Source organism: Mustela nigripes, chromosome 18 (genome assembly GCF_022355385.1).
Source record: "Mustela nigripes isolate SB6536 chromosome 18, MUSNIG.SB6536, whole genome shotgun sequence".
Taxonomy (NCBI): domain Eukaryota; kingdom Metazoa; phylum Chordata; class Mammalia; order Carnivora; family Mustelidae; genus Mustela; species Mustela nigripes.
In genome coordinates this window covers 33,136,446-33,152,799 of record NC_081574.1, presented here as the reverse complement: position 1 = coordinate 33,152,799, position 16,354 = coordinate 33,136,446, and the positions used below count along the sequence as shown (strand labels likewise).

At 44.6% G+C, this 16,354-nt stretch overlaps 1 long non-coding RNA gene across 1 annotated transcript in view; it reads left to right on the top strand.

Moving 5' to 3' along the window:
• The window catches only part of LOC132006504 (uncharacterized), a 16,577-nt gene extending 2,259 nt beyond the window's left edge, over positions 1–14,318 (top strand). Inside the window, exons 2-3 of the long non-coding RNA XR_009401119.1 lie at positions 10,083–10,284; positions 13,706–14,318. This is a non-coding gene — a long non-coding RNA (uncharacterized LOC132006504). The remainder of the gene's footprint in view (positions 1–10,082; positions 10,285–13,705) is intronic.
• The last annotated feature ends 2,036 nt before the right edge of the window (positions 14,319–16,354 follow it).

Here is a 16,354-nt window from a genome sequence, read left to right as displayed (position 1 = left end):
GAGCAAAGAAGTTTCACCTCCTCTCAGATCTTGATTTTCCTGCCAGTTTGACAAAATCTACCAGGAAGCCGGCTGCCAGAGGAAGCTGGGAGAAGTAGTTTGCAGACGTCCAGCCCCCTCGTCGCAGAGGACAGTTGTGGGACAGATAACAGGCCAAAACCCGCCACACTTAACAGAACTCGATGTTGTCTGGGACAGTTTTGTAGTGAGCTTCACAATACCTAGTTTCTATTATGTGGTTATTGTTCTAGTCTCAATGAATCTTGCAAATAATCACCTTGACCCATACTTTCCTCTAAATTATCAGTAGTTTGACTAATCAGCGTGATTGTTTATTGCTGCGGTGCTCTAAAGGGGAACATGTATAAACAAGCTTTCTCAGACTATTCAAATGAAAGAAAAACTTATGTGTACAAAGAAGTTCTTAGCAGGAAAACATCATAGGAAAAGAGAAACACTCGCAATCTAAATGTTTAAGAACAGGTGATGAGTTAAGAGAATTTTAGTATATTATTTTGATTATTATGTAGCTATTACTATTAAGGATGGGCTTTATGCAATGAAGTCCATTCTTCTAACCAATATATATGGAACACTTAGTATGTGCCAGGCCCCATAATTAATGACAGCCATAAAAAGACAATAGGACATAGTCCCCTGCTCTTATGGCATCCATAATCCCATGGAGGAGACAACCTTATAAATATGAAAAAGAGTTTACAAATTACATAAGAAATTAGAATGGCAAATTTTTATGTATACAAATTTTCTATAATGAACATGTCTTATATGTGTAATAAAAGTAGTACATTCTTATAGTTTTTTTTACAAATGTGTAAAAAATAAATACAGTTATTGGGAGAAGACACAAAATTGAGAAGAGTTGTGTTAGAGTAATCTTACTGTGAGGGTTAATTATCTGTGTTCCCTTGACTAGAGTACCCAGTAATTTAGTCCAGTACTGTTCTAGGCATTGCTTTGGAGGTATTTTTAAGATGTGGTTCACTTCTACAGTTGATTTTTATAAAGGAGCACATGGTTGATAAGATGGGTGGGCCACACCCAATCAGTTGAAGGCCTTAAGATCAAAAGCTGAGCATTCCCTGAGAATTTATGCCTCAAGACAGCAGCAGTTAACTCATGTCTGAGTTTCCAGTCTTCTGGCCTGCCTTGCAGATTTCAGACTTTCCAGTCTCCATGATTATGTGAGCCAATTCCTTCAAATATACCTCTTTGTTTCATATAAGTATATATTTATAAGTATACACACACACACACACACACACACACACTCATCTCATGTTGATTCTGTTTCTCTGGAGAACTCTGACTGATACACTACTAAGCTTTTCAATTTCAAACAGTCCTTAGGTTAATATTGGTTTGATCATATAAATTTAAGATAAATTTAATCATTAGTATTTTCTGTCCTTACTATAACTAGACTCCTCTTCGATGACCTTTTCTCAACCCTCCAAAAATGTCTTCCTACGGTTAGCCAATGGGGACCACAGGCCGCAGCTGGTCTGTAGAGGCACAATCTAATGAAGATGAAGGCCAGAGGTATTAGCTTGCAAGTTTTCTTTTTCCCCTCTAAACTAGCTACTGAGCAATGCCAGGGGGTTTCAGTCCCAAGGCCAGAGCAGCTCATCAAGGGACAGTTGGCCATCAAGGACAGCCTCTTAGGTGACAGGGAGCACAGAAGTCCCAGGAGCACTGGTTAATGTGCCAACTTTGGAGCTCCTCGATCTCTACTCTGTCTACAAGAGGACTGGAGAATGACCTCTGTTCAATTCTCCAGCTCCAAGCATGGTCTGTCTTTCTCGAACTGTTTGTAGGGGACAGGCTCAACTACTTTCTGGCCGTGTGACTATACCCAAGTTGACATAACCCCTCCATGACTCAGCTTCCTCATCTGTAAATGGCTGTTCAATCAAAGCTGTGGGACTGTGGTGAAGATATCAAATATAATATGTACGTTTCCTAGCAACTGCAGTGGTCCCACCTGTGGCAGTGGCTGTTATCATAATAAGTTGGAGGGTGAGGGCAGACTTTGGAAAAAGACTTCTGACACATGTCAGCCACCTCAGAAATAAGGATCTGGGTCCACCCCCACCTCCCAGATCTAACTGAAACTGAAGAAACCATGCTTGTAAGGCCTAGTGAACCTTCAAAAGAAACATGGATTTTTCTGTCATTTAAAATCACTACCATGTTAGCAGACAATAATGGATCATTCAACCCTACAAATAAGTAGAGAAAATTAATCATCACCCAGAAATTTAGTTTTTAGGGGTGCCCCGGTGGCTCAGTTGGTTAAGCCTCTGTCTTTGGCTCAGGTAATAATCCCCGGCGAACTGGGATCAAGTTCCTGGGTTGGTAGATAGGGCTCCCTGCTCAGCAGGCAGTCTGCTTCTCCTCTCCCTCTGCCCTCCCTCCCCTGCCATGCCTCCCCCACCCCCTCAAATAAATAAAATCTTTAAGGAAATTGTGTTTTTGCAAATTTCCCCTTTTCTCAGAAGGTATGCGGGCAGTAAGTCACCCCTCCCCCCTTCCTTCCATCCCTTGGCACATTGTTTTTAATTATCTTAGGCAGGTGGGCAGGTGCCTGTTCGCACTGCCGAAACCAGATCCTCCTCGGCCAAGGACGCAAATCTAGTCAGCTCCGTGTATCTGCATGTGGATTATCCACTTAATGAAGCATCTGCCAGGAAAGTTTTAATCCCAGCCTGGCTTTCTCCTCTTCCCTCTCCCTCCTCCCCTCTCCCTCAGCCCTCACCCAGCTGATGTGTGCTTAGGAAATGCAAACTAATTTTAAAATTCGCTGGAGCAAAACATGATTAGAATGGTTAAGTCTGCTGCCAAAAATAAAATCAGCTAATGCATTCCATATATTTAGATTTCCAAAATTAAGTTGAAATGATGCTTAGTTCATCTGAAGTTTGGGTTTATGCACATCACCCCGTATCTCTGCTAGGTGACCCTACATTTTCTGGCAGCGATGTTGGTTCTCCTGGAAATGGCATCACCTTTTCCATATCCCACCGCAATGTTTTTGACTCTCCGATGCTGCTGTACCTGAGGGGGCAAGCCTGGTTCAAGATGGTGGAGAAGAGACTCCTTGGAGCTGGGGAGGACAAGAGAGAGACACTGCCGGTTCTTCTGAACCAAGGCCATCCCATTCTCTGGCCCCCTCTTCCCTGGAGAGAGAGAGACAGACAGAGAAAGAGAGATGCCAAAAGTCATGAGTTGGGCTGGGGAACCTGCATTGCAAGAGATACCATTAAGACTCTGAAAGACATGCTGCTGCCTTCAAGGACCTCACGGTCTCTTGTGGGGAGACAAAATCCACACAGCAGCATAGCATACATTACACAATCAAATGAATTGCTATAATTTTGTGGCATAGACTCTAAGGAGAAACTCAAGGTACAGATCATCATTGAGGTCGGAGTCATTTTCATGATGGAGGACATGTCTGAGTCACGAGTAGTCTAGGTCAGGGGGCAAGGGAGGGCGTTTGTGGTCAAAGAATCAATCTGAACCTGTTGGAGAATGCAAAAGACAGCCTGACTGGACCAGAAGCACCAGGGGAGGGACTTGTGGGAAATACAGGTGTTTCAGGACCCTTAGGTACAAGGAATAGAAAACAATCTGGTCTAATTTAAGGGGAAAAAAGTAATTTATTATTATTTTTAAAGGGTACAAGGGAGCCTCCTGGGACATGAGATAGAGTCCAGCTTACCACACTTTGAACTTGGAAATATTAAAATCTTATGACTTTTTACTCTTGTGGACTTCTCCTCTCAATTCCCAACTTACTTTTCCATGTGTCTGCTTACATTTTTTTCTCCTTAAGAAAGAGGTCCATGCTGAGCTTCAGTCAGTGGAGCCTTACTCTTAATAGTATTCCGTCCCATACTAATTGAGTGGTGAATTAATGACCATTTACGTGTTCTAAGAGAAAACAAAATATTTAAATATGTGTTTTAAAAAAAAAGAAAGAAAGAGACTCATTTGGATAACATGTTTCTTTTCTTTGTATTTTCTTTGTCCTTCTGTTGACTAACTTTGGTACTTTCCCTCTTTTAATATATTAGAAAAATGGTCCCAGCGTCTTATCCTGTAGTGAAGGCAAGTCTTCCTTTTCATGAAATTGAAATTCAGCTGTTGTTTGAATAATAGAAAGCTCACGGCTTTGTAAGGCATCCCATTTCATTGTTAAGTTGTTGGGGAGTTCATTCTGAAATTAGAATGATTTAATTGCACGAGTCCCCACTTGTTTATACTCAGTTCAACAGAGAACTTTGAGTCTGTCGTTCTTTTGTTCAAACTCCCCACATGGTGCTCTACCACCTTGTAAATAGAAAAGAAAAGAAAAGGAGTATTTATTTTAAGGATACAAGGGAGTCTCCTGGGACTCAAGGACCCAAGGGGTGCGTGGAAAATCCTATCAGGATCCCAGAGGCTCTTCCTGAGTGCCCGTCTGCAAATGTGTCTGCTCCGGCATCTGGCTTTCGGTTCTTAGGGCAGATGATAGCTGCCTCCATCAAGGGGACTCTCCTTCCCCTTTCAGCCCTCTGGCTGTTATTCTACCCCAATTCCAGACCCCTGGAAGAGAGAGAACCCAACTGGTCTGGGCCTGGTCCAATCAGTTATGCTGGGGGGTAGGGCGAGTCACCTAGTGCCCATGAAAACATGGCTGCCCTGCCCCTCCGGGGGTGAGAGGCGGGGAGGGCAGTCCTAGAGGCGAACGGAAAAGCACCGATTCGCTGGGTAAGATTAGCAAAGACAGGCCTCTAGCCATGTGGTTCTTTTAGAGTCTTTGAGGAAAACCAGGTGAAAATATTTCAGTTGGCTGGGAGTCTTGGGGGTTACCTTGCTTCCAGCAAATACTGAAAAATCCAGATTTTTTTTTAAAGCAGAGAAATGGGAGTTGTGATCGCTCACTTCATAAAAAGGATTATTCACTTCTGGGGAGAGGTACAGGGATTCCTTTCAGCTCCAGATGATACTTTCCTATTATACTAGAATTATGCTCATCTTATCTACAGTGAATCTGCTTCCCTTGATTTTGGGACGTTCCCTCGGTGGGATCCAAGGTCTCTGCCCCGCACCCTTCCTTGTGGAGGGAACTGGGACAGGGTGATGCTCCCTGCTTTTGGTTGCCGGCTGCCCATTGGCTAGAATGTGAGCTTCCTGAGGGCAGGAGAGGCTCTCAGTTCACCTCTGCATGCATCCGGAGTCTGACACTGTGCTTGTCCTGTAGCCTTGCCGATAAATGCTTATGGAACTGAATGCACAAAGCCTGTTTCCAGATAAAAGCAATTCGTAGCCAAGGAGTAGTTTAAGGAGACTATAGCTTTGGTGTAAGTAAGGGAAAATAATATTGTGTCCCTTCCTAAGAAACATTCCATATGGCTCTGCTGCTTCCTGTCCCGCCAGCGATGTCTTCTAGGGGCTGGGTGACAGCGCCCCCCCCCCCCCCCCCCCCCCCCCCCCCCCCCCCCCCGTCCCTCCTGTTTAGTCTCAGGATACACTCTGATGATTTGACCTGCCTCAAATAATGCCCCATGACCTTCGCATTCTATTCCCTTCCAACGGAGAGAGGCAGGAAACTGGCTAAGGTCCCAGAGAGAAAAACCTCGTTCCTTTCACGGGGGCCCGGTGGAGGCTGGGTAGCCAGGAGCAGCCCCCTCCACCTGCCAGTCCCCAGGCACGGCCCAGCAGACCAGCCTGAGGGGAAAGGGTGTCCAGAGCGCGGCCCACCCTGGCGAACTCCTTGCCTCGGCTGAGGAGAAGGCGACAAATGAGACAAAATGAAAAATATAATGATGCATATTATATTAATCATCCTCCCTTTTTCTGACACAATAAATCTTCTCTTTAAACTCGTGGTGGCGATTGCATCATCTCCCTCTCTCCTCGAAACAGCACAGATTAAGATAAAGTGATAGTGCTGTGTCAAAGAGAGCTTTACTGCCACACTTGGGATACAAAGAGAGAGGTTAATTTATCATCGCTGGGGAGAACTGACAGAAGAGAGATATACTACCGAAAGGGGATTTAGCACAGGGCCAAGAAACTTCACACTATTTTTACCATCTGTCACATGCTCTAATAAAGCAGGGCAAAATATGAAGAAAGGAAAAATGAACTATCAAACACTGATGTAATGCAGCCCATAAATCTAATTTAATTACTTTGCATGGAGACAGGTCCTCGAGTCTGTGTGAATATACTGGATTTTCTTGGCAACTTAACAACTAAGTGTTTTAATAACATCACACTATAATTTATTCTGCTTGAAACACAAAACCCCTTTTGTGAGAGTTTCATTTTTGAGAACTGTTAATTTTTTCGGCTAATGTCAAAACTGGCATAAATTCACATGTGAACTTGAAGCCTGACTGTGAAAAAGGCTTAGGTTACTGCATGCCTTTTTATTGTTTGGCACTTTTTCCCCCTTCTGCATGCATTAGAAATAATTGGGCTTTGTTGATGACTTAGGTGAGGAGAGTTGTCTTGCAATTAGACTTTAATATAATGACAAAGGGTGGATGAGGGGGAAATCTTTGTAAAATAGAAAGAGGTAAGAAAATGCAATGAGGGGGAAAAAAAAAACCCTCAGTTTCCAACAGCAAAACAAAACTCGAAGTGGAGTATTCCTGGAACCAGGCTGTTCCCAGGACCATGAGAATCTCACTCTGGAGGATGGAGAGGATCTCAGGGCAAAAAGGACGCTGGGAATGCAGGTCTGCCCTAGAGGGAGCCACCGGGCGCAGAAAATAAATCAAAAATAAAATTAATATTCATTGGGTGTCTTCCGGAATTTGGATGCAGTTACAGAAATTATTGTTAATAATGAAAGCCATATATCAAAGGTTATAAAATTCATCTGTGCTAGGACACTATTTTTTTAGGCTTTGTTCTGAACCATTAAAGATGACATATTGCATTTGTGTGCCTCTGTGTATAATAAGATACATTTAAGTCTGATTCTAACCTAAACTGGCAATTTTGGCATTGAACTCAAGTTCTTAAATGGGGCCTGTGACACTACTGTCCAGAAGAGGTCCGCTGAACCCATCCATTCTCCCATGACCTCACTCAGTAGGGCAGGATGGATGGGTAATTAATTTGTTAGATCATCAGTGATTCATGTTGGGAAAATAAAACCCCAAGTCTCTTGACAAATTCAATTGAAATATAACGGGGGAATAAGAAGATTAAAAAAAAAAAACACAAACAGAACCAAACCCTATTCCCTTCTGCCCGCCCCCTTTCCGGTTCCCAAACCCCAAGCCCTCGTGCTAAAAGGAAACCTCAATGTACAGATATACAGTCTGCTGAAGTTCACTTATTTATTCCTTCAGCAACACTCACTAAATTCTTACTCTGTGGAAATCTCTGTAGGACACACTTTTGGGCATACGCGGTCTGGTCGCAGAGACGCACTGGGCAGAAAAATGACTGCAGTTTAGTACATTTTGAGAAAATTTAACCTGATGGGCAATCTCGGTGGAGTTCACGCAGAGGGCAGGTATGGCACTGGTCATGGTAGGGACTCTGGGTAAAACAGAAGTGATTCATCTGGAAAACCCTAACAAGTATTAGGCCCATCAGGAAACTGACCACAATATTCGTACTATTGAGTACTTATTGAACGCTACTGGTGATTTGATATCTGTTAACTATCTAGACGGAGTCAGGGCCTTGAAGCCAGGAAACTGAGGGGCCAAGTTTTTCAGAGAAGTGCTTTCAAATAAATTTCCCCTCGTGCTTTTTCCTGACATTCGCATTCCCCCATTTAGACTTGGAAAACGCTCAATTCTTGTGGTTTCTTGTTCTGTTGAATTTGTGTGGGAGAAAAATGTACAACCTTGAACTCTGAATGAAGCCCAGTGTGAAAAGTAGTGGTTTTCAGCTGTGCTATTTCAAACGCTCTCATTGGTATTTTAAAAGACTTCCCACATATTCAGTTTCTGACCTGGGGCCTGGAAGAGTGAACATTAAAAATTAAAAAAAAGAAAAAAAAAATCAAGCCGCCAGTATTTACTTACGAAATGACTTGGTTATAGCCCGGCAATCCAGCTGCCTTAAAATTAGTGTACAAATTGAAACTTTGAAGGGTTTCTTTTTTGGCATTTTGATTTCCTCATCTGAAAAATGGGGATATTAATACCTACCGCCTGGGGTTGTCGGGAGGATTAAACGCGCCCACATATGTAATGCATCGAGCACACTAAAATGATGGCCGCAATTATTATTTTATTATTATCATTTTGATTTCGCTACCCTTCCTTCTCTTCCTCTTCACGTTTCTAACTACCCCCCTTCCCAACCCCTTCCCCACCCCTTCCCCCACCACCTCATAAAGTACTTTTTTCCCCCAGACTTGCAGGAATCTACTTCCTTCAGCCTCCCCCTTCTGGTCCAGCTGCAGACTGCAGCCCTATCACTTTTTTTTTTTTTTTTAAAGTTACCTTTGAAATATATATATGCTTATGTTTATATATACAAATAAAATTGGCTGTTTTCTGGAAGCAAACCTTACTAAGAAAGCAGTGGGCAAAAACAAAAAAACCCCACTGAGCTCCGTGTGGGTTCTGTGGCGAAAGAAAACATTGCGAGGGAGTCTGTGTTCTCAGAAGCCTAGGAAAGAGTCTTTCCAATCAAGTGGGTTGGAGAGAGGGGGAGTAATCCAGGAGTTAAGAAGCCTGCAAAATTTATGGTATTGTCTCCTTTAATCGGTAACTGTTAGCCCAAGTGCCCCACACAAGGTGAACTTGACCTTTCCTATAAAACAGTTGTACTTGAACTCTCCATGGCGCTCCGGGTCTCTTCATATTCTTCTTTTAAGAGGTACCTTGCTTTAACCTTGCTGGTCAAGATGACAGATCATTTACATTAACAGATTATGCGGGAACGCTCCAGGTCTAAGCTGGAAGTGCATTAGCACCAGGTGCCTTGGGTCGCCAAGGGCAAGGGCCTGAGGAGAAGCCCAAACAGCTGACACCCCCATTTGGAAGGAGTGAGGTTTCACGGAAACATCTTATAACCACACCGGTCCCTGTTGTGGCACCCAGGAGATGCTGAGCCACACTGAATTTTAAACAGTTATCTCCCTCTTCTTCCCAGTTGCTTGCTAATGTATGCTTTGTTCCTTCGTTTATTCACTCAGGCATCAAACATGGGCTACATCATCACTGTATGCCGAGCATTATGGTAGGTGCTGAGGAGGATTAGAAGGAACAGATTGATCCTCCCCTCAAGATACTTTGAACAGAGGGGAGGAGGCAGACACAAACTCCCGTAACCAAAATGTCGTATGAAAATCGCTCCATCATCAAAATCTGAGCCACAGTTCTTCCCAAGACCGGGGGACCCCAGAGAGAGGGAAGGGGGAAGATTCCCAAGGGTGTTATTGAGCTGGGGATAGAATGACGAGTAGTATTTGTCTCAGGTGTAGACATGCGAAGAATGATGTTTCCGGTGGAGGGCACAGCGCCAGCAAATTTCAGGAGAGTGACTAGTGTATGGGAAAGTCTAACTGCTCTCGATCGCCTAGTGGCCACAATAGCAGTCTGGGATTTGCTGATACGTAAGGTCACAGGTACGCAGGATGTGAGTGGAAGAGCCAGTAAATCTCTCACTGCCCTGTTGTCTAGATTTTGTTCTTCAGATCCCAGGGTCCAATGTGCGGAGAGAATGGAAAGTTCAGTTAGGTCCTGCCTATCGGCATAAGCACTAACTCTAGGTCTTGTGAATGTCATCTGACCTCCTGAAGGAGACTCTGAGGGTTGGTGGTCAAGCTTGGCAGTGTGCCTTTGGACAAGGAAGAGTCTGTTTTGATGTACGTGGGGAGGGGCTGAAAGTCCCCATTCATGGCCAGTGCGTTCCTACAAAGCAGAGCAAATCACTTTGTGGAAACATCCTCTAGGTACCCACAGGGAAATGTCACAATTACAACTGACATTTATTGAACACTCTACCTGAGCCCAACAGTATTCTAAGTGCTTTACTATATTTTCACAACAAATCCAGAGAGTGGGTCTGTAATCATTTCATTATTTTGGCAGGGAGAAGTCTGTGGCACAGATAGGAGGGGTGATTTGCCCAAGGTCACACAACTAAAAAGCGGCTGAACATCTTTGTCTTCTTAACCAACTTCCTATATCCACTGAAGAGCGTGAGACCTCCATGACACATTTCCGTAGTTGGGTGCTTCATTCCTGTACATCATCTTATGATATCATCAGCAATGACAACTCTATGAGACAGGTATGACTTTCATGTTACAGATGGGGATACTGAGGCTCAGAAAAATTAATCAACTTATTGTCCAACAGCCAATAACTGATGAAGGTTCGCATTTAATGTTCCTGGCCTGAATGTTCCTGCCTCAAAGCTGATGTCCTTTTCACTCTACCATGCTGAATTCCCAAGAAAGAATGTCAGCAGACCCTGTTCCTTTTCTGGCCACTCAAGGAGGTGAGCACTGACAGTGCATTTCACTGAACAACTGGTTCCCTTGGGAACCCCCAGGAAGCCCCTCTCCACTCCGGGCTTGGCATGCAAGGCTGATCTTTACTGCTAAGATGTTATATCCTAGACCCCCTTCCCTCTCTGGCTTCTTTCCCAACAGGGTGAAGGCAAACTCCATGCAGTTACTGTGGACGGGAAATGAGTCATACATAGGCATGCTTCACAGGGGCTGTGTGTTTGGTTCCAGACCACCGCAATACCGCAAATATTGCAATAAAGCAAGTCAAAAGAATTTTTTGGTTTCCTGCTGTATATAAAAGTTACAGTCATACTACAATATAGTAGCAATAACGTTACGTATAAGCAAAGTCATTATGTCTCAGTACATTGTCTAAACAAACAACGTGCGTACCTTAATTAAAAAAAATATTGCTCAAAAATACTAGCCATCATCTGAACTTTTAGCAAGTCATAATCACTGATCCCGAATCACCATAACAAATATAGTAATAATGAAAAAGTTCGCAACATTGCGAGAATTACCAAAGATGCAGAGTGAGCAAATGCTGTTGGAAAAATGGTGCCCATAGACTTGCTTGTGGCAGGGCTCCCATTGTGAAATATTTGATATCTGTAAAGCACAATAAAACAAGTAGGCCTGTATCCAAGGGTCCCTTGTTTTAAAAGAATTCAAGAGCTAAAGTGAACTAGCCTTGTTCACCTTAGAGAAAGAAGTAGGCAACTCTGGCAGTAAATGGCCAGGCAGCAAATATTTTGGGCTTTGCAGGACATACAGTCTCTGTCACGAGTATTCAGTTTTGTATGAATGCAAAAGCAGCCACAGACAGTACCTACATGAATCAGCATGGCTGTGTTCCAATAAACCCTTAATTGACGATGCTGGGATGTGAATTTCACATCATTTTCTCATGTCGCAAAATATTCTTCTCTTGACTTTTCTAACCATAAAAAATGTAAAAACTATTTTTAGTTCATAGGTTGCACAACTCACATTGGGCTCAGTTGACCTGTGGGTGATAGTTTGCTTGGTTTGGTTTATAAAATTTTATTATGTACTTGTTAGGAAATCTAGTGTGTAAATCCAAACACAAGATATATCTCTTATTAACCATTTAAATACTCACCTATTTCTTTTTAATAATGCTTTATTCAGTTGAGCTCTGAAAACACTTGCAACCTGGAGCACACACAAAGACGAAAGTCATACTCTGTTGAAGATGACTTGACCCTTTCCACGAAGACAGACTGAAGACACGTTTTCTTTTTTCTTTTTTTAATGTTTCAAGCTTTTATTTAAATTCTAGTTCATGAAAATATAGCGTAATATTAGTTTCGAAGATTGATTTTCTTTTTCTTTCTTTTTTTTTTTTTTTAAAGATTTTATTTATTTATTTGACAGAGATCACAAGTAGGCAGAGAGGCAGGCAGAGAGAGAGGAGGAAGCAGGCTCCCTGCTGAGCAGAGAGCCTGATGCGGGGCTCGATCTCAGGACCCTGGGATCATGACCGAGCCGAAGGCAGAGGCTTCAACCCACTGAGCCACCCAGGCACCCCTCAAAGATTGATTTTCAATGATTGAGAATGCTACAAGTGCTTGTTCTATGGACACATTCTGTCTGGTGTGTTCATAACTCTAGATAAGGTGTTATTTGGACAATCTTTAGATTGACTTACAATAGCTGCCTTTATATCAAACACTTTGTTTTCTCATTAGGGACCTCATTCTCATTTTCAAGGTTTTTCTTCCACCTTTCTGCATCAAGACTGGAAAGATGTCATTTCTGAAAGTCATTAAGTAGCTCTCAGGGAGAAGCAGCAGCTCCTTGGGCCCCATCAAACAAGGAGCCCCAATAGCAAAGGATCCAGATCTCGACATGACTCAAAGAAAAAGCAAAACTTGGAATTTGGGTGTGCGTGTGGGACAACAGTCCCTCTGAAATGCTCTTCCAGTGTCACTTTCTTCTTCTATTCTCTGGCTTGGCCTGATGGTTGGCTTGTGCTCTAGATTTCAGTGTGAACTGGAGTCTGGTTTCCATAGCAATGGGTTTGCTGGCTCAGCATTGACCCCCGAACCGCCAGCCCCTCTTGTCCCTCTTTGTTGCTTTTTCCTTATTAAATTTAAAGAGCAGAGAAGTTGAGCCTCCTTGGTCGTGCTCCTGGTAAAGACTTGTACCTGTCCTGCTGATATGTGTGCCCTGGGCCCAAAGTATTAAGGGAAAAGCCTTGGAGCCCAGATGCACCCCTCTAAGTCCTGCTGCTGGAGGATGGGGCTGGTTTGCTGGGACATGGAGAGCAGCGCTTTGCTGCTGGGCAGTCAGCCGGGGAAACTTACTTGCATGACTGGTCCCCAAAGGGAAGACCTGTAACTCACCGGCCACAGGTGGTTTTGATGCCCCCGGGGCCTGCTCTCCTGGGCATTCTGTTACCTCTGTAGGAAACCTAATCTATGCCTTTCATAAGGATGCGAGTTTGAATTTCCTTCTGCGACCCCCACTGTCCCACCAACCAAGGGAGCACTGGCTGGGGGATTTACCCCTGGTCAGAATTTGATTTTGTAACTTCAGAGTTTCTTTCTTCTGGGGCCACACTGCTGTCTTTGCCCCGAATTGGACAGTGCTGGGGGACAGGAAGGGGAGGTCTGGTGCCACAGGACCAGTGATGAAAGATTCAGGCTCTTGGTATAAACTCAAGGGTGCAGCTGACATGGTGTGGGAAAGATGACCTCCTATTTCATCGCCTCCCCTTGGGTCTTGCACTGTATTCAGGAGCCATGCACATCAGTGGGGGTGAGAATATATGAAGGCCCTAGATCCTGGCTACATGTAGGTCAGGGGCAGATGGTCCCTACCCCAGATCCCCCTTTGTGTGAATGCCCAGGGCCTGTATGCTGCCCATGTCTCTCACCACTGCAGGACTCCTCCCAGGAGGTAGGATCTTTCAGGCTGATCCCATTTGTAAGAAAGGGAACTCCGCTTTTGGGGTATGTTTTGAGAGATACCAGAAAGCTCTTGCATCAGTTAGTCAATGACACAAAAACATTGTGTAACACCTACCCAAAACTCAGGGGCTCAAAGGAACAATCATTTATTCTCAAGACTCTGCAGGTCAGCTGGAGTTCACTGGGGCTGGGTGGATCTGAGCTGGGCTTTGGTGGACCTGCTTGGCTCTGCTCCAAGTGTCTCTACTCTTCTTCACAGGACCCGCAGACTGGCTTGGACATGCTCCTCTCATGGCAACGAAAGCACAAGTGGAAATCCTGGAGGTTTAATGGGACAAGTGAATTACATGGCCAAGCCCGAAGGCAAAAGGCTGGGAAAAAGGACCTGCAAAGTTACTGGGCAAAGACTGCTGAGACAGTAAAAGGATGCAGAATCGGGGCCAAAAACACAATCTACCATATTCTCTCCCTTCCCCAAATCTCCCCCCACAGACCTTTGACATGGCTTACAATCCCGCTCTTAAGACTATGTCTTTGCATTCAGATAGTGTCTGCACAAGGTCCTTGGGAAGGGGAGGACATTATGCCCAGCTCCTTAACTCTCCAGCAGCATTGGCGGTTCGCAGACAAAAGGGGTTCCTAGAGGATGGGGCCCAGGACCGAGGCATCTTGCAGTGGAAGGTGGACCACAACAATCGGGGTGAGCTGGTGTCACCGGCCCTTCATCCCTACCTGCCCTTATTTTGCCTATGTTGGGAGACAGCTACAGAAATTCTTCATCTGCCCCAGGAAATGTTCCATTATTTGAGCGGCTAGAAAATTCTTAGGTTGGAAACATGCAGAACACAGCAGTAAACTCTGTAGGAAACACATCCTCGGCTTCTCAGTGATGTCAGAATGTTTGTCTCTTTTTGTTTCTGTTTGGGCACATGGGACACGTGAGGGTGGGTGGGCGGCGAGTGGGAGTGTTGAGGTCTGTGTTTGTATGCGTGTGCGTTGTGTTCATGTTTTTGCCAATATGCCTGTCTCAGTCACGCTCAAAAATCTGTCTTCTTCGGCTGGGAACAGGAAGAGGTTTTCGTTATTAGACAATATTATCACCAAATAGTTATTTTTTTATTTTTTTAAACATGAGTTAAGAGGATAGGACTCCTTCCAAATCCACTTAATAAAAGGAGTGTGTGTGTGTATGTGTGTGTGTGCGCGCACGCGCGTGCTGGGTGTTGGGGGTAGGGTGTAACTAAAGAGAGGTCTTTCACCCCACAACCTCTCAGATTCCATTTCTGCTATGACGGAGATGAATTTGGTAAGTTATCTTATAAAATAATGCAGTTGTAGAAAAACCGTGTCTTAATTAATTACATACGATTTCTAATCGTAGGCTCTCTCTATCCATCTACATCGCTGTCTATGTGTAATGTTCAATCTACTCAGTACTTTGCATGGCCTATCTTTTTTTTTTTTTTTTAACAGGTGGGGGATGGGGAAGAAGGATTGGCTGATGTTCTTTGGCTCACTCTAATGCAATGAATCCTCCTGTATTTAAATTCAGTTGTAGTTCATAGCTGGGTAGATTGGTTCCTGGTGAGTACACCACCCCCAGTGCCATCCCCTAAAAAACCTCAGAGCGTGTATGAATAAAGGAGATGGTAGATTAGGTTACTGGGAGAGGAAATGTACAAATGTACCTTCGCAAGAAGATTAACTGATGGTAGCAGCGAGTTGCTGATGAAGGCAGTTTGTGTAAGAGCAGGCCCTAGCTGCCGGGGCCCATCTGTCTCTGCTGTCATTCTCTCCCTGGCTGCCTGTACGGCAGGCAGGCGGCCCTGGGCTCCCTGTGTCTTCTTCCTTCCTCTTCCTCCCCCCTCCACATGATTCCTGCCTCACTGGGCCCCAGAGGCACAGGCTTCCCAGTGGAGGGGAGTCAGAAAGGAGCTGCTAAGGCTGGGGGAGGCTGGGGGTTTCCTGTCTGTGCAGCAGCAGGGGAATCACCTTCCCAAACTGCTTTTTGTGGTCTTCAGAGACCGAGAGCCTTCCTCTGGGCAGGCTGTAGCGAGCCGTGGGCTGTGTCCTTCCTGGTCACTATCCATCCTGGGGCAACACTGCACCCAAACGCCCCTCTCAGGAAGTCACGGTCTCCCCACTGCCTTTGGGAGTTGGGAAACTCAGAAGACAGAAGTAACTCTTTGCCACTTCTGAGTCCTCCCTTCCAGGGTGCTACTTGGTTCTTTAGTTCTGTTCCTCTTAAACTATGTGTACACACACACTCACACGAACACTTGCATACACGTGAGCACACACACACAAAACCAGTCTCATTCTCCACACCCCCACTTCATCTCCCTCCTGTTAAAAACAGCAGCTGAGCTGTCCAAACCCTCTGCAAGGTGAAGTATACAAGTCCGCCTCTTACACCGTATCGTATGCGAGTATAAACACTACCTACACTACCAAGCTGGGCCTGTGCTGAGTCTGGCGTGGAATTTGTTCCGACCTGGGCGGTGGGAACCCGGCCACCTAGGAAGTGGAGGGGTTCTTCACAGACATGCTTCTGTGGCTTCACTGTCCTTTGGGCGGACTCGACTCTTTGAGGTGGATGTAACCCTTCCCCCGACCAGGGTTCCTTGTTAAATAAGCTAATTTACTTTTACAGGAGAGTCACTGTCCGGATTAACTCCTCCAAGTTCAATAGCTGTACAAAGACTCCCCTGTGTTATGCTGTGTGTTTAGGGCAGGCAGGACCTTTTAAAAGGCTGACCTTAGTTTGGCTATTTCCAGTTTTACTGGGGGAGGAGGTATACTTCGTCTCTTGGCATGTCCTGATCTCTGCAGCAAGACATCAGAGCATGAAAAGGTTCCACAGCAGTTTGTGCAATTATGCTGGTGAGCAAACGCTTCAATTAGTTCT